The sequence below is a fragment of the Equus caballus genome, unplaced genomic scaffold (genome assembly GCF_041296265.1).
Source record: "Equus caballus isolate H_3958 breed thoroughbred unplaced genomic scaffold, TB-T2T haplotype2-0000491, whole genome shotgun sequence".
Taxonomy (NCBI): Eukaryota; Metazoa; Chordata; class Mammalia; order Perissodactyla; family Equidae; genus Equus; species Equus caballus.
The window spans coordinates 326037-344545 of record NW_027221895.1 but is presented as its reverse complement, the minus strand read 5'-3'; the positions used below and the strand labels follow the sequence as shown (position 1 = coordinate 344545).

Here is an 18509-nt window from a genome sequence, read left to right as displayed (position 1 = left end):
TTATCCCCTTATCTTTAGTCTGTATGTGTCTCTATAGTTAAAGTGGGTTTCTTCTAGACAGCGTATAGTTGGATTTTGTTTTTGTTCTATTCTGGCAATCTCTGTCTTTCAGTCGGTGTATTTAGACTGTTAATGTTTATAGTGATTATTGATACAATTGGACAGATATTAACCATTTTGTTACTGTTTTATGTTTGTTGCTCTTATTGTTTCTTCCTATTCTTGTCTTCTACTATTTTTCTGCCTTTTCTAATTTTAAGTGAGCATTTTAAATGATTCTATTTCTCGCCTTTCTTATCACATCAATTATTCCTCTTTTTTCACTTTTTTTCAGTGGTTGCCCTACAGTTTGTAATATACACATATGGCTAATCCAAGTCCACTTTCAACACTATCCCATTATATGGGTGGGAAAAGTACCCTATGATAACAAAATATTCCTAATTCCTCCTTCCCATACTTTGTATCATTGCTGCCATTTAATTCACTTATAATCGTTGCATACATTGTTGCTACTAGTTTGAACAAACTGTTATCTATTAGATCCATTAAGAAAAATAAAATATTTTATTTTATCTCCACTTATTCCTTCTCTAGTGCTCTTCCTTTTTTTACATAAATTCAAGTTTCTGACCTATCTAACTTTCCTTTTCTTTGAAGAACTTTTAACATTTCTTGCAAGGCTGGTCTATTGGCAACAAATTCCTTCAATTTTGTTCAAGAAAATATTTATCCTTTACTTTTCAAGGAAATCTTCAGACAATAAGAGAATTCTAAATTGGTGATTTTTTTCTCATAACACTTAAAATATTTCACTCCTTGCTTGCACAGTTTGTAAGAAGTTGGATGTAATTCTTATGTTTGCTCCTCTATAGGTAACATGGTTTTTTTTTCTCCTTTGGCTTCTTTCAAGATTCTTCTTTATCTTTAATGTAGATTTTTTCTTTAATTTTCTTTATTTGCAGTTTGAATATGATATGTTAAAGTGCAGTTTCTTTGACGTTTATCCTGCCTGATATTCTCTGAGCTTTGTGGATCTCTGGTTTGGTGTCTGTCATTAATTTGGGGGAAATTTTCAGTCATTATTACTTCAAATATTACGTCTGTTCCTTTCTTTCTTCTTCTGTTGTCACATTATACGTATATTACACTTTTTGTGGTTTCCCCACAGTTTTTGGATATTCTCTTGTTTTTTTCAGTCTTGTTTTCTATTTGCTTTTCAATTGTGGAAGTTTCTGTTTTAACACCCTCAAGCTCAGAGATTCTTCCTTTGACTATGTCCAGTCTACTAATGAATCCATCAAAAGCGTTCCTCATTTATATTATAGTGTTTTTCTCTTTTATCTCTAGCATTTCTTTTCGATTCTTTCTTAGAATTTCCATTTCTCTCCTTGCATTATCCATGCGTTCTTGCATGTTATCTACTTTTTCCATTAGAGCCAGTAACATATTAATCATAGTTGTTTTAAGTTCATGATCTGACAATTCCAATATCTCTGCCATATCTAGCTCTAGTCCTGATGCTTGCTATGTCTCTTCAAACTGTGCGTTTTTCCTTTTATTATGCCTTACAATTTTTCCTTGAAATACACGCACGATATACAGATTGAAAGGAAGAGCAGTGAATAGGGCTTAGTAGTGTAGTGGTAAGGTGCAGGGCCAGGGGAAGAGGTCTGTAGACCTACGGTTAGGTCTCAGTCCAGTGACCTGGACTGTGAACTTCACTAGTGTTACTCAGTTCTTCTTTTTCTTTTCCTCACCCCTTTAGAAGGAACATGATGGCTTGAGGGGGCTGGAGTTGGGTATTTCCCATGCCCCAGGTTGGTTAGGCTCTGATAAAGCCTCAGCATTTTAGGCTGTGATAAAATAGTTTCTCTTGAGTATAGGCCTCGTTAAGAAAACAGAATGCTGCAGCATATTTCAAGTTGGTTACTTTTCTCCTCTCCCAGTTAAAAGCCAGAGGAGGTTTTTCTCCATCTTCACTGCAAACCTGGTAGAGGTTCTGGAGGTAAAACTCTCAAAAGTGTGAAGCCTGCCTTCTGACTGGGTCCCAAGCAGTTTTTAATTCTCAGACTTGACTACTCTGAGCCTCCAGCAATTCATCAATTACAGCCCAGGTTTTCTTACTCTGATCCTGGTTTCTGTGGTGGTTTTTGTATGGGGTTCTCAGCTCCACTTTTTGTATCTGCCTGCTTATCTCTCCAATTTGGGGAGCAGTGCTTTGCTCTGTGACCTAATTTTCTAACAGATCTAAGAAAAGAGTAGTTGATTTTTTGGTTTGTCAAGCTCTATACTTGATGTTAGGACACAGTGATGACTTCTAAGCTCCTTAAATACCTGCCAGAAACTGGAAATATAATTTGAATTATTGTAAAGAGCTCTGAGCAGCCCAAGAGAAACATGGCTGCTGCAACATTTTTAAAGTTCTAGAGTGGTTAGGAGTTGGCCCTAGATATGATGTGCCATAGCACCAGCAAAGTCCATCTTGTTGTCTACAGCTGATGTTTGGAATGTACACTGGGCTGAATGTAAAGCTAAAAAGAGGCATTTTAACTGCAGTTCAGTGGCTTCAACAAACTGAAAGATAGCGCAATTGAAACTGACCTGATGATATTACTTATGGCTCCAAATAATCCACTGTGTTCCAAATTTATTAGATGCTCAAATTGGTTTGTAATATATCAAAAACAAAAACAAAACATTGCAGCTTAAGATCTATGAACACAACTCCAAGTGCAAGTGAATAAATAATGAATGGAATCAATTAAAAGCCATCCTGAAATCTATCTGGGGTAGACATCCTCTAAAATAGATCCCGATGATGCTGACATCCTGCTAGCCTCGCCCTTTTGTGATCTCTTCTCCTTGAGAGTGGTAAAACTTACGTGAAAAAGAAGGAAAAAACATTATTTTACCTAAATGACGGTACACAGACAATGTGTAAATGGCAGATGCAGCTTTTCGCATGAGCTCTCTGAAAAGTTGATGCCAATCATCTACTTTACTGCTAAAATGCAGCTGAGATTTTCAGGGGTGGCTTCCTGTGATTCTAGTCTTTCATGATTTTCTGAAAGGTCAGTTTCTCTGTGACACATACTAATGGTGGTGTAAACATTTGATTTTCTTTACTAAATAATCTCCCACTAAAATAAGTAAATGATTTCTATGTATGTGGCGAAACAGTAACTGATGAATACTCTTTTGGTGTGGCGTAGAACAGGAGAGGCCCACAGAAATGCTAACCTGATGAGTGTGAAAGATCTTATTATCTTGCAGTTATTACACACAGTGGGCAGAAAACTCTAAAAGCCACTTTCTCTCTTTCCCTTCTTGCACTCCAGGATTCAATAAATCTGATGTAGCTGAAAGACTAACAACATGACGAGAAGAGGTTGAGTGTGAGCAATTTGGAGAAAAAGATTTTTAAAAGGCCAAAGAGAAGGGAAGAAGACAGATGCTGTCCGGGGGACCCATTGAACATGAGTGAGCAGCCGTTTAGATACCACTGGGATGGAGAATCGAGTCCTTCTGATCATCAGAAGAAACTGAGGGAAGAGAACATTGTTGAGTAATGAAGAAGAGAGATTTCAAACTGTTCAAGTTTCCTCTTCTAGAATAGGCCAGAAAAAGAAATTGAAGCTTCAGGAAAACGTTTTTTAAATTCTTCTCTCAACCAACCTGCCCTAGATAGATAGGTCACTTTCTTCCTAAACAGAGCACTAGTTCCAGACTTGGAGATTATAACCCCATAGTATAGTTTAACCCACTAGAGTTCCATATTGAAATTTAAGGGATGTAGACTTGTTTTACTTCATTTACTTCTCGTTGAAACATGATGATTTTCAGTCCTCTTATTTACAGAGATAATATCATTCTGTAATTGACAATAAAACTGAAAAAATGCATGCAACTTTGTGAACTTTAAAGTATCTGATGTATATTTTGTTACACTATGAACTCTTAAAAGGCAAAACTCTTCTGGTGTCAGAAGCATTGTCCATGTATACAAAATAAGTACTTGTTAAAGATGTGTTAAATGAGTAAATAAATGCTCTGAAAACAATTCTCTTATGGAAATGCCCAAGAAGGCTGATCTACATGCTCTGAGTACCTCCAGGTTTTGGGTTGAAAACATGTTTCTTCTAACACTGTAGACACATTGGTCTCTTCATGATTGATATAATTTTTTCAAGTTAAAAATCATATTTCAGTACTCCTAGTGCCTTGATGATCATTAAAAGAACAGCACAGAAATATATGATACGATAGGTGCCATATTTCAAATTGTATGGGTTGAGATGAATTTTTAGAATCAGAAAGTATAGTTTTCTGATGGATATTATATTTGTTAATCTAGAGCAATTTGCCCATGTATCTATATAACTATGTCTAATTCTGCATATAAATGTACTCAAAGGTTTGAATAAATTTGAAATATACTTGTTCTGAAGAATACATTTACTCTTAGGTTCAAATACGTTTTATGCAAAGGAAGGAATTGTTCTGTACTATATATTCAATCACTTCATGAATTTTTACAGATAAAAGCAGCACAACCTTTAAAGAAAACAAAGCTGCAGACTTAATTTTTCACAGAGTTCAGGCATGAAAATAAACCTAAGGAAGATAATGCAGATAATTATAATAACACATGAGCATGGAAAACAAATATCTAATGCCAGCTAATTTAAATTGAAATATAAATGTCAGTCAATGATACACGGACACAATCCTAAATGTTTTATGCTTTTCAACAAAGATAAAAATACCTCATCTCATACCCCCACACATTTAAGAGCCGTTCTGAAACTGCATCAGTCTGAAGCCCAGGAAAAGGAGTGATTTTACAGTAAATAACACTTAATGGCTCTTTTTGGGCTCCCCAAATAAATCTTGAAATAAAGTAGTGTTCTCTTCTAACTTTGCACTTCTTTTAAAATGTTACATTGTCTGCTCTAGGAACTTAGCCTTTACATATGAATTTTGGAATCAACTTGCCAATAGCTCCAAAAAAAGAAAGATTGCTTAATATTGACTGGGATTGTATTGAATCTATAGCTCAATTAGGAGAGAATTGTCTAATTCCTGCCTCAGTCCTAAAATCAGCCATTTCTCCAAGGAGCCCTGGTTCCTGTTACTGGAGATAAGTATTAGAAACCAAGATGTGGGTGCCAGGCGTGCTATTGCTACTACAATGTCATGACTTCCAGGTTCTCTCTACTGCTAATATCTGCTCTAGGGGACTTTGATGAATGGCTGAAAGTGTCAAGAAATAACAGAGCAATGGTTAGAAAATATCAAAATTTCAATTTTAAGGAGACAAAGAAAGGAGATATTCATTTGAATATGAGATTGTTAAAATATTTTTTTAAATGAAGACAATAATAAATAGATAGTGTAAGATATTGCACTGTATTACAAGCTCTTATTATTGTTTCCCTGCAACATAACTGTCCTACACAAGATTTGGAAAAGTTAGATTCAGAGTTATGTTTGTTGGATAAATGGTCAAATTAGTGAATACATGCAATTGATTGGATTGCACGTTTCACCTTAAAATATAGTAGTACAGGTAAAATCATAGGATTTATTAAAATTTCAATAAAATTGAATTCTATTCAATTTTACTAAAGTGGGAGTTTCTGTAATCAACATGATTAAATGTTACTAATATTGTTCAACACAGTAGAAAATACTACAAATATTATACAGTAGAAATATGACTAAAAATAGTATCAATTATTAATCTGATATTAGAAAACATAAACCATTATAATTTATCAATAATTGCTACCATTTACAATTGCATGCCATATTCCTTGCTAGATAGGGTGTCTTATGAACTTGACATAACCTACCATAAAGTCACTTAATAAAACACTGAATTCTTATGCAATTAGAGCAGAGAAGAGATCTGACACTATATTATGCCCTAGGATAGAAATGTGGGGACCATAAAAAATACAAAGAGAAAATTCAGTTTTAATGTGGATGGATATATATTTAACCCCAATTGCTTCATAAAGACATACATTTCCAAAGAGGAACTGTGCTGGAATCTCTAACAACAGGAGGCCTTATGCAGAGAGAATGTGGATGGAACTCTTCCTCCATTGTTACCCTTGTGTGGTTCAAGTTCAGAAGTTAGATCTCTTCTTGGGATTATCTTTGCAAAAATAATGTTTGTGAGTGTGGTATACCTTCTGAGGAAAACTGTGGCGGCAGTAGTAATATTAGGATATTGGGATTTTTTTTCCTCCATAATGGAAATGCTTAGATATATAGCAATACCCAAGAGATGGAGATGGGGGTCACTGATCTGAGAAGCTGAGTAACCTGTACTAAGTATCATAAGTAAGGATGTAATTCACCCGGAATTTGGATAGAGGCCGCAGACATCAAAGCTCATAGACTTTCCACACAACTGCATCTCTTGTTCAAAGTTACTGCTTTTGTGTAAAAAAAAAAAAATTGCCAGAGAGAGGAAAGTTGATTTGCTCCAAATCACATCAAAATGCATTCAGGTACCTCAGCTGTCACTAATGATGAGATCTATGAAGTCACTTGTAATTATGGATTGTAATTTTCTTTCCTCTCATTACTGCTCACCACCATCTGGTGAAGGTATAAAGAGAAATCCTCACAAATGTTTGGGTGTTTTTGTAAAAGCACAGAATTTTTTCAAGTTTACCTTTCACCAATTTTGATTTATACTGGATTTTAAAACATATTGAGTCTTATTCTCCACTCTCCTAGCGGGAGGGAGTAGCTGCCATAAATCCTAGATACTGCTGCCTACACAAAAGAAAAGATGGTCCTGGATTGCCTGACATATATAATACCAGCTCAGGGGCAGGAAAAATTTGACAGGAGAAGAATTCTCTACAGTCTTCCAGGCACAGAAATGTATAGAGCAAGCTTTTCATTATCAAGGAGAAATTAAGCTAATTCATTTGCAGTGTTAAAATTGTACAGTGGAGAAACTTTCTCTCCAAGACCTAGTCATAAATGAGACAAATGGAATATATTTCTTAACAATAAAATCTACGTCCCATCAATTATAACTATTTGAAAATAATTACCCTAACAATCATGTCTTACACTACGGTGAGGGATATCAGTTTTTCTCACCCATATCAAAAAAAAAAATAAGCAATCTGCCTTTTCCAAAGCATGCCAAAAAATTGAATTTGAAAATGAAAACTATGATTGAAATTAAAAAATACACTAAAACTAATAAATGTGACTAAGATCATGTTTGAGATAGCAATATGATTTTTGGGTAAACACAGAATACAGAGCTTTGTCACAAAGGACTGTGGAGTTTTCTAGGCAAATCTGATTATCTTTATTCCCTGAGAGGTAGCAGTAATCATATGCACATCAACATAATTCTGAGTTCTGAATAATTGGTAAGATTATGTAGTCATGATGAATCATTTTATTTTAGATAGAATAATATGTTGATTATTTTATATAAAAATGCACACTTAGATTGTTTCAGACATACTCAGAGATCCTGGAAAATACCCTTGGATATTCAGTGGTTTATACTTGTAGAACTTATCTTTTAAAATGCGATACTGGAAGGCAGACAATGAGAAAAATCAAAACTCAGACATATATTAGGCTCTGCTCTGTCCTCATTTAAATGCTGACAAAATAATCAGGATTGAGTAAAGGAAAAAATGAAAGACTTCAGTCACTCATTCTTTAATGCTTTCTATTCTCCTTTAGTTTTAGTTATGAATTGTAACTTTATCAGGTTTTTAGGCTAATTCTCCGATAACTGATTTAACTGAAAATCCTCTCAGGCAAAAGATATATGATTAGAGAGCAAATTTGCACTGTAACTGGAATAAGTTGATTTCTAAGTGAATTTTTACAGACTATCTTGTGAAACCTAGGATACTCAGCATGCCTTTATTATTTTTATAACCAATATGAATTATCATTATAAAAATGTTAATAAAACAAGTCAGAGAATATACTACTTTAAAAGAAATTCTAATGGTTCTGTACTTGACTGCTCATGTCCACTTTCATGTGATTTATGAGAGGACTTGATGGTAGCAATTGAAAGTGAAATGTAATGGCAATAAAGATGCCACAAAAGATTGAATAACCTTGGGGTTTTACATTTCTAACACAAATAAATACTCCACGCAATCATATAGAATATCAAAGTGGCAGTAACATAGTTCTTTTTCTTCGTGTTTACAGTTACTGTGCTATCACTGTTTTTTTTTCAAATCTACTGCTTAAATGTAGGAACCTGTAGTCCTACAGGATTGGAGACAGGAACTGCACAAGGATCCAACCAGTTACAAACCTGCTCCTGAAACACATCCATGTGGCTGAGTGTGTGGTTGTGTTAGGGGCTAACTACAGCTGAGAGTTCTCCAAATTCACTTCTAAATAGAATAATATTTATCAAAAGAAAAGTAACAAAAATGCAGTAATTTGAAGTTTACATGTATGTAAATAAACCTCACCTGTAACCATAAAAATTGTTGAGAACTTAGACCAGGAAAGAATTTTGCAGGAACTACATTTTACCTCTGATTTTATTTAGAATTGCTGGTACTGAGGTTAAGGAAAAACAAACAGGCTCTTCAGTCTTCTTTTATTATAATTTAAAGGCCATTAATAGACAATGCACATGTTTATTGCCGGCATGGCCGGCAGACATCCCTGCCACTTCACCCTTGTTACGCTGCTGCTAAAACGTGAATTGTGCCTTGATAACTGCTTGGTGGAATTCTGTTTCTCTCAGGAATTCTATCTCATTTTATAAAATAGGTATTTATTGACACAACACTTCTAATTAGGGTCCTACTTGTGAGAACATGTGTTGGATGAAATGGCTTCTGTCTTTAGATATCACTTAAATACAAACTTACTAAAAACAGATACAAGGATCTGATTACTCAGTTTCGTCTTCCAATGCAGTCAAGTTCAACCTTTTACATATTGTGCTGCATGCTATGGTTTGTCTCCTTCAGCTTTTGTTTCTTTCCTTTTAGTTTGAGGAGATGGGAATTCAAAGGCTACGTATCACAGATTGGCCCATTGTTGATTTTCTAGCTGGTACTAGGTTCTCATATCATTTGCACTTGGGTGAGATGTAAAAGTGAGAAGGAAGGTGGAGAGCATTTTGCTCTCCCTTTTTGTCTTATTCTGATGACAAGTATGGTTGTGCAAATGAGAGTTCTCTGCAGTACACTGCAATATCTATACTCCAATGTCTTTAATGACAAGAAGTAGTTTGGTGTTGATGCTGGCTTCTTGGTTTTCCAATATGGTTTCTCAATCTAGGTAACACATGTGGATGTCCACTGTCTAACTTCCTGGATGATGAGAGGAAGTTGCAGCTGTGGCATTGGCAAGTCTGGGTTCCCACATGATTTCCTGGTGGCCTAAGAGGTAGATTGTCCTCCAATTCAGTTCTGTATGGCTTTGTAGTTCTTTGTAGTTCTGTATTGTATCAGAGCTTTGGGGAAGATTGGGTTAGGAAAAGACTAACCAAACGTTATGGGACATTGTTACAAGAACACTAGAAAAAGCAGTAACAATAATAATAAAACACTAACATGATTTAAAAAATATACTGTATTCCTAACAAAACAGATGTACCATAACAAGTAGAAGTTTTTATGTTTTATGGAAAATGGTAAAGGTAGTTTGTTGGAAAGTTTGAGAAGGTCAGTGGCATTTAATTGTGGAAATGAGGGTAGAGGGTTGTCAGCATCATCAGAAGATTCAGGTGGAAAAGCCGTTGGAGACTTCTCATGAGATGATGTGATGCACAGACAGATAACTCTCGTTCACATTGTGTTGTGCTTGTTTACAAAGTTCTACCAATACCGAGCTTGTGTCCACACTGAGCCAAGGGGAAGATTCTGGGGTGAACGATTATTGTGTACACTACTATATTCTGTGGCTTGCAGAGAGTTCATATATTTTACATTCATTTTCTATTATTTGAAGGTACGAAACTTTAATTTGCTGAGAAAATTTATCTTATACTGATATATATTATTAATCATACCTGAACTAAGTTTTACCTTTTCAGAGCAGACAATGCATATAGTTTCATTCAATTTATTTATTTTCCCCTTTTATTATATTTGAAATATGGATTTTGGGATATATGCATATAAGTGGGGGTATTTTATATATAAATTTCATTTCAAGGTTTATTGTTTATAAAATATTTATTTGTAATAAGCCATCTATTTTTTTAAAAGCAGGTACTGTATCAGATCCAGTATGTTTGAGGATTTTCTCAAATCTTGCGTTATCAAAGGCAATACAGTGAGGGATGATTGGCTGCTCTGAATTGTGGTCACATCTCTCTGTGCAGCTCCAACGTTGTGGGAACTTGGAAGGACTCAAGGAAGATTTTCACATACTGGTGTCCTTACTTGGTGTATTCTTTCTTTTGTTAATTTTTTGTTTAGTAGTAAGCCAAAGTGAAGATAAATCAAGCTGAGTACCAGTGATCGTTCTCAATCCAGATCAGAATTTGCTTTGAACCCAGATGCCAGCATACTTTGCATATAACTACCCAGACTTTCCAGACCTCTGCCTACATCAGGAGGAGACCTAGTCTCCTGGCTACTATCGTGATCAGCCTCTTATGAGACTGAAAGTAGTGCACCTTACAATAACCAATAAATATCTACTATTTTGCAAGTGATACTCCTGCTAGGTCAAATGCCAAATTCAGATATTTAATGTCTAGAAGTTGACAGTGACTGAGATCCTTCAGGATTACAATTATTCCATTATGTATTTCAGATTCTGATATACAGGGACTGATTTTAAAGCATTTCTCAAATCAGAGAATTTCTTTTTATATTATTTATTACATTATGGAAAGTTTTATCATATAAATTAAAATGAAATATTACATTTTATTGTAAATCACCACTTACATATGAAAAATGATGTCTGCTTATTGCTGTGTCCACAGATTTATAATTAGAATTACCACAACAATAGGTGAAACCTATTACAAGTAAATTGTAAACTCTGTCACTTATTAAATTTCTTCACGTGGTTTGCATCTACCTTAAAGAAATTTATTCTCTGTAAGTTATTTCTTAGCTTATCCTAGCCCACAACATTTGCTCTTTCCTCTGAACACCTGGTACTTTCAATTTTAAACAATATATTTTGTCAATTAATATGCACAGTCTTTTGTTACAATTAGGTTGATTTCTCTTCTTCATGAGATTTTATGTTCTGTGAGCTATTCAAGATACATCTCGCACTGTTCATGTGGCTTCATTAATACAATATGAGCATGAAATACTTGGTTAAATAAGTTTTTTGATTGGTTGACACTTATCACTATATTCAAACAAAGACATTTACAATTTAAAGTGTATTTCCTTCAGTAAAAGGATATTTAAACTAAAAAAAAGTGTATATATATCTATATATCTATATAGATATAGATATAGATATATAGATATATATATGTATCTATATATATATAGATGTACTTTCCCCCCACCATATCAGCTTTTTAATTTTATGGATGAGAAATCAGAAATTTGTGGAGCTTAATGACTCTGTCCAATATCACATAGCAAGCTAGTGGCAAAATTATAACTTGGATCCAGGTCTACTGATTTTTAGCCCACTGTACTGTGCAATTTAATAAATAATTTTAGTGAAAGAAAATTTCAACAAAAACAGCAACTTGATTATGGCTCCAGGAATCAAATTTTCTTTCCTAGAATGAAAGCTGCTGCTTAATGTCTATGTCTTTCGTCCTATGATAGATGACGCTGAATGCTCGGTGACAAACTTAGCTGAAGAAAAGAGGTAGTAAATAATACAAAGAAAAGTAAAACACAAGAATTGCAATATTTCCCTGTGGAATAATATTCACGGCAAAAAACGCTGACAGCCAAAAAGATAATAGATGTTGTGGAGACATCTGGAATTCCAAATGCAGTGCATCTAGCAAGAAATAAAGGGAAGCAGATGGGCCTTTCGTCTTCTGAATTGTATTCTCAAGAACAGGAAGAACCTGCCCAATGACCAAGGGCACAATAACCTAATCTAATGGCAAAACACTGTGATAATAAATGTGAAAAATGGAAAAAAGTTCCTATGAGATAAAAATAGAATGTAATCAGACTTTATGATTAAGGAGAAATGAAGAAGAGCAGGAAAAAAATTTGTATTTAATATGCAACAGAATTCTAAAAATATCTTTACTCCTTTACGTTTGAATAATATCTTTGCTATTGCTTACCAAATTCTTGAGGCTATTTTTCTTTCTTCAACTATAAACTACAGAAAATCATTTGGAAGAATGTTGGGGTGTTGCTATAGGTACAATTTTACTTTGAATTACTTAATTTTTCAATAAGTAGTGCATATTATTAGAATTCATATTTCATCTCCTTTTTGCTTCTAGTCGCCTTTAAAATCATTGTAAAAACTGGCTCAAGGAAAACAGTAGTTAATGAAAACAGGTATTAAATTAGCATCTGTGAAAAGCAAAGTGAATGACACATGGGTAATGAAGGTTAGACAGACACTGGAATGAATGAGACTAAGGCAAGTTTTTCCATCTAACCTGATAAGGAGAAATTTGGATGGAGAATGGATTATAGTTTTGCCTAATAGGTTAAAGAAATAATAACTAATCTGAATTAGAGTTTAACTCCTTTTAGAAGAAAAAGGCCAAAGAAAGCAGGCAGGTTTTCATGACTCTCTCTATAAAAGGTATATAATGAATATATATAAAATATAAATGGTATATAAATATATTAAATAAAATATATACATTAAAAAGGAAAAATTTAGTAGGGCTTTATATGAGTGGACTAAACATCAAATTAACTATGTGTTTTTGAAATAATCATACACATTTATAATTGTAGATCTATACAGACCTCAAACAATTTTAAACTATCACCTTGTTATATAATCAATTAATTTCTTTGTTTCAATTTCTCTTATATAGTATCATGTGGCTTAGTTTGCACTATCAGTAATGCCATAATACCTTTTTGGTTTAAAAAAGGAAAAATATTTTCCCTCAGGTGAATCCTAGGCCAAAAACTTCATATCAGTCAGTTTTCAAATAACATTATTTTCCTATTCTGATAAACATAGGCAAACATTTCTTTTGTTGCAAGTCGTAAAATAGTGACACCAGTTCTTTAAGCCAGTGGTCTCCTGTATTCAAACTGACTCACTGGTATGAAAGCCTGAAGTGGTGATGGGGCTTCTGGGTAATCTCTTTGCATTGTGTCTCAGCTTTTCTCTGTGGGCCTGGGTAGAACATCCTTATTTTTTCCACAAGCTCAATTAAGCCTGTTGGCAACACTGAATCAAGGTTTCGGTTGTCCCAGTGGTGCCAGGAGATGGAAAAAGGCAACCCATATTTAACCCCGCGCTTGAAGATAGAAACATTTGTAAGTCTAATTTAAAGATTGCCTCTGACAAACAAGAAATAAGAAAATCGAGCTTTTAATTTTATTAATTCATCAAGGAGCCATCTGGCGAAAAATAACAAATACCATAAGTTGTGTAGCCTTGAATACATTCCAGGACTTATTAGCTGCAATTTGATTAGTGCACTCACTCCGTTGTAATGAGACCTTATGCCAAATTCCCTGACTCTAGAGAACTCTGTCACATCCCAGTATCGATAGAATACTGTAAACTCTTTTGCTAATATTTACAGAGGCTTTGAGGCTTTGCTTTGAATTACTGGCTGATCTTCCTAACCTCCCACTGCGTTGAGATCATGGTGTGCAAGGACTTTTCAGTATCGAAGCTTTTGCAAATTAATTTCAGAATTATCAAATGTAGCTGCGTCTCGTTTTTGTTGTTGCCAAGGCAAACATTCATTTTGATGTTTATATGATTTGATTGGATATATGTAATACAGCTCTTTTTTCATTTCTACTATTCCTAAGCATTAATGAGTTTTATTTTTAAGTTTGAAGTTGTAGTTGATATTTGGACGTATATAGGAAAACTCATTTATAATAAGAAATGTATGCAAAATTTATTTTCTTAATATTGTTCTTTTAGTAGATGATCAGTCAGGAAAACTGAAACAAAAAGCAACAGTGTCTTCAGTGCCACAGTTATGTTCATTCCCCTCTACATATCTTTAGCATTTGCATTTGAGAAAAAAAAAAACCTACTTGTGATTACCCTGAGATTAAACAGAACTGTAAGACTAAAAAAAAAGAGAGAGATGAGCATTGAAAAATATTATCAACAAATTAAATGAAATCAGAAGATATAAACAATTTGATTTATAGACTACTAGGTTTCGAATATAATGTATCAAGCTTTTATGCATTTATACATCAATTAAACAAATACGTACTCCATATGTAATATGTATCAAGCTAGTCTAAACTTTTTCCTCTGAAGTCAAGAAAACTTAGAATCATAACAATTATTAAGTGAATAATTGCAGCAAAGTGGTGCAATTTTTAAAATTGTTTTTATTTGACTTAAGCTTAGTTACATTTATTCAATTTTTAATTCAAGGAGACAATTTGCCTTTCTCCAAGTTTAGTTTGATAAGATTATTTCTAATTTCCTCTCCCCCACAAAAAACTCACAATCTTGATATTTCCTATTTTGAATTATCCAGGAGGCTATTGTTTTCCTTGTCCATGTCCTAGTAAGATGGCATTTTGACCAAAGAAATACCTGGATCCAACCTAAGAAATAGTAGAAAGGTTTTACAGTAGAAGTGAGATCGGGGATGCTATCCAAGTCTTTTTGTTTAGATGATGACGTAGCATCATCTGTTGATTCTCTATTATCTTGCAAAACCAGCAAGCACTCTGTCTTTTAATCTCAAGTTTAGCCAAGAAGCAGACGCATATTTTTTGCCAGAAAGTGGTGAAATAACATGATAATTTACTCAATCTGGATAATTAATAAACAGCTAAGGAAAAGTGACAGGTTTCCAGTTATGGGCCATCTATCAGGCTAAGACCTACACTGGAGAGTCTAATCAGAGTCTATTGTTTCATGTCACCAGCAGGCCAGTACTTTCTGTTTTTTATTCTTGCTTGCGTTCAATGTACACATATAGGAGAGGGCCCCTTGGGAAGAAAGAAGCTATGATCTTACTTATGGCTGATAGTTTATTTCTAGTTTTAATTAATCCATTTCGTGAAAAGGACTGAAGGAAACCAGAATATGTCACCCTAAAGCATGCCTCTTTGACATAAGAGCTATTTTAAGCTGAAGGCAATTAAGAAGCAGCAAACATTGGAAAGCAGTTCTCACCTCCATCCTTTCTGCAGAAAGGCAGGGTTTAGGTTCTCCTTTACTGGAGACGACTCTAGACTCTTATCAGCCCAGAGATGGCACCAAAGGAATCTGCAAGCCAAACGGTACTCCATTACTTTCCTCCTGTATATTTAACTTCACACAGTTTGCCTCCTTTGGAAGCCAAAAACTGCTTTCTTTTGTCTTGTCACTTCTCTATAAATTTATTGTTCTTTGTTGAAAATGCTGTAAGCTTGAACTCTAAGCCGTCTCTTTGAGTTACTCTTTCCCTGAGTCACACTCATGTATATATGAGATATGCATGTTAGTAAACTTCTATTTGTTTTTCTCTTGTTAATCTGTCTTTTGTTACGGGGAGCCCAGCAGAGAATGTAGAAGGGTGGAAGGAAAAGGATTTATTCCTCTCCTACGGGACACTGTTTCTCCTCTTACAGAAAGGTTTATTTTTTTTTTGAAATCCATGAAATTGGAAAGTTGTTAAGCTAAAATAAAAAATAAGAGCAAAAACAAAAACAAAAACACTTGAGTCTTCTTAATGAAATTTTCTGAGTGATGAAAAATAATATTTTCAACTGGACAAATAAAAATATAAACCTAAGGATGCTTTTTAAATTCATGGATCTTTACTTATTCAACCCCATTTCCTCTTTGCCCTTTGAGTGTTTTATTTGTGTGAAAGATCTTTTCCTGCTGTACTTTCTTGTCCTGTTATTATAATCTTACTCCTCCACCCTTCCATCCTCTCCATTGGACACAGAAAACAAGCTGTAATGCAAGAATCAAGGTAGTTGCTCCGATCAACACCCATACCCACTCTTCCCATGGCATTCTGGACAAGGAGATGGGGCAGTTGATGTAAGGAGATTCTAACTAAAAAATAAGGACACAGTCCAAAATTACCAAACATTTGAGGCTACTCCACACTATTATAAAGGGAAAAGAAAGTCCAGCAAGGAAAGCTCTTTTACACAAAGAAAATATTCAGATAACTTCTTATCTACTACCTCTGTTACCGAACCTGAAGTGAGTTCGCTCACCCGTCGCACAGCAAGCCAATCTCTGACACTGGGTGTGCTGGAAGAAAGTAGGAATTTTATCTTTGCACAGCACTGAGCAAGGAGAGAGGACAGCTAACACTGAAATCCCAAACTCCTCGAAAAGCTAAAAGGAAGGGTTTTTATTTGGGGTTTTAGGTTGGGGAGAGGGAGCATACGGCCTTGCTGGTCAGAGCTTTCCCACCAGCCTGTCTTTGGCCTTGAGACACTTGCAGAGAGGAGGGAGCTCATGACCTTGCTGGTCAGCAGCTTTCCCACCAGCCTGTATCTCTTTGCGGGAGGAGATAGTCCAGGTGGTTGTCCTTGACGGTGTCTGTCTCCATGGAGGATAGTGGATTCGGGAGCCGGGAAGCCAGAGAGTAAGCAGGGAATGAGTGTTTTGGTTTTAACCCCATATATGCCAGGTTTAATGTGGGGAAACTGATATCAGGGTCGGTATCACCTCATGCTGAGTTTGGGGAGTTATACGAACTCTCTGTATTACCTTCACAATTTTTCTGCTAATATGAAAGTATTCTTAATTGAAAGTTTACAAAAATATGTATTACACTATTCTACATACTCCTAAATACTTGGTGTTCCTTTTGCTTTTAGAAACCCACAGATAGCATTAGAAATCTAATTTTAAACTTCTACTTAAAATAGACTGAATTATAGTTTCTTTAATGTTAAAACAATTTACAGAAGAATCTCACTTGATTCAAAATTCTGGATTAAAGTTTTTGAACACTAAACATTCTGAGGTAACCATGAAAGGCAGGCTAGTCATCAGCATAGCCCACTGACTGAAAGAAACCAGGGAGTTTAATTCCGACAACAAGAATACACATTTTATAATTCAAGGAATATTTGGGAGATTGGATATGGATGCTCATGGTGGTTTTAAGCTCCAATCCTTTATTTCTCAGTTCGCTGTCAAAGCTAATGTTGACAGTATATAAGTTATATAATTTTATGTACATTAGTTCAGTCAGCCACCATCAGCAATTTTCAGGTACTTGCTTATTCAGCAAGTGGACTTGTTATATAGATACTAAGTACCAAAAGGTGGTAAATGTAATTTTAAATTATATTTTAATGTCTCATTTCTCTTGACATTTTAAGGACCTAATATTTTCCTTATATTAATTCTGATAGCTCATGGAAGACAAACTTCACTTTGCTCAACAAAGATTAAAAACAAGCTAATTTTAAAAAATATATCCTTGCATAATTGTTGACTTTTGTGGTGATACTGTAGATTTTCTTTTAGACATTTAATTGGAACACTGTGTCTTCAATTGGGTTCCCCCAGAAGCCGACCCTGAGATGAGGAATTGTGAACTAGCAGTACGTGAGGTAATCCCACAAAAACTAGTAGAAGAATGGGAAATTGAGAGACCAGAGAGAAAGAAAGAAAAGATGTGTTATTAAATGCAGGGCCACTTGGGACAACAAGAACACAGTTCCGAATTTTCCTAAGCAAAGAGAAAACAAAGGTGAGATAGTAAGCAGGCAATGAGATTAGGTGGGTATTACTTGGAAATCTGAGGAGATTGGACAATGGATCTCAAGAGTGGATATGTAGTATTTCATGCAGAGGAGGAAATCAGATTTACTAGATAGATAGACTAAGAAAGCCAAGCTCAAGCCATTAATAATGATTAGGACGAGTTATACAATATTGAGAGCTAACTTTTTTAGTATATGATATACAATTTAAGTTTTTCTGGACATCTTAGAATAATCATTAAGAGGCTCAGTCATGGTGATATGCATATGACTCATTCACATTCTATGGATTGTCAAAGTAAGAGCTTACATATCAGCAATAACGTTCATTTTAACAATATCAATTTCATCATACATTCAGTATGTTTTAGTTTGAGAATTTTCTATCCCTTAAACAGGAAATTAACTTTCTGTCATGAACTTAACAAATGTTTATTTCTCTTGTTTGATAATTATGCTTTTACAGCAACCAATCTTTGTGTATTAGGTTTCCTCTTTTTCTCTAGCTTCTTAGGATTATCTTCTCTTTTGTTATCTCCATATTAACATGTTGGAGCAAAAGGAATATAAAGCTAATAAACGCAATTTCTTTAGGAAATAGTGTTGTATGACTTTTCTGATAAAAGAATGAGAGCAGTACTTAACTCTTGCTGTTTTTATTTTTTT

At 34.6% G+C, this 18509-nt stretch overlaps 2 long non-coding RNA genes across 2 annotated transcripts in view; one reads left to right on the top strand and one right to left on the bottom strand.

Annotated features, from left to right (window-relative positions):
* LOC138922152 (uncharacterized) overlaps positions 1–4671 on the top strand; it is a 54892-nt gene extending 50221 nt beyond the window's left edge. The window contains exon 4 of the long non-coding RNA XR_011435229.1: positions 3342–4671. This is a non-coding gene — a long non-coding RNA (uncharacterized lncRNA). The remainder of the gene's footprint in view (positions 1–3341) is intronic.
* LOC138922151 (uncharacterized) overlaps positions 1–16465 on the bottom strand; it is a 77399-nt gene extending 60934 nt beyond the window's left edge. The window contains exons 1-2 of the long non-coding RNA XR_011435228.1: positions 16335–16465; positions 15295–15387 (exon numbers count right to left, since the gene is read on the bottom strand). This is a non-coding gene — a long non-coding RNA (uncharacterized lncRNA). The remainder of the gene's footprint in view (positions 1–15294; positions 15388–16334) is intronic.
* Positions 16466–18509: the final 2044 nt, after the last annotated feature.